This window comes from Triticum aestivum, chromosome 3B, assembly GCF_018294505.1.
Source record: "Triticum aestivum cultivar Chinese Spring chromosome 3B, IWGSC CS RefSeq v2.1, whole genome shotgun sequence".
Taxonomy (NCBI): Eukaryota; Viridiplantae; Streptophyta; class Magnoliopsida; order Poales; family Poaceae; genus Triticum; species Triticum aestivum.
In genome coordinates this window covers 138412736-138413041 of record NC_057801.1, presented here as the reverse complement: position 1 = coordinate 138413041, position 306 = coordinate 138412736, and positions in this window count along the sequence as shown.

Genomic DNA, 306 nt, shown 5'->3' with positions numbered 1-306 from the left:
GGCGCCGGCGACGCGCGGACCGGCCGCGCCCCCCACCGCGTCCCGGCTGGGACCTCGTTCCGAGGTCCACCGTGTCAATGGCTTCCCGGTGGTGGATGCGGACGGCTTCCAGCTCCCGCACCGCCGGAATCGACGCCGCGGCGCGCCCCGGGCCGCCGCCCTGTGCGCCCAGCCGCAGGTCCGCCGCAGCCTGTCCCCGGAGGCGTCTGCCGGCCTCTGTTTTCGCTGCCTCGACCAGGGCCACCCTGTGCGTGACTGCACCAACGACATCCATTGTCGTCGCTGCCTCTACCCCAGCAATGGCTT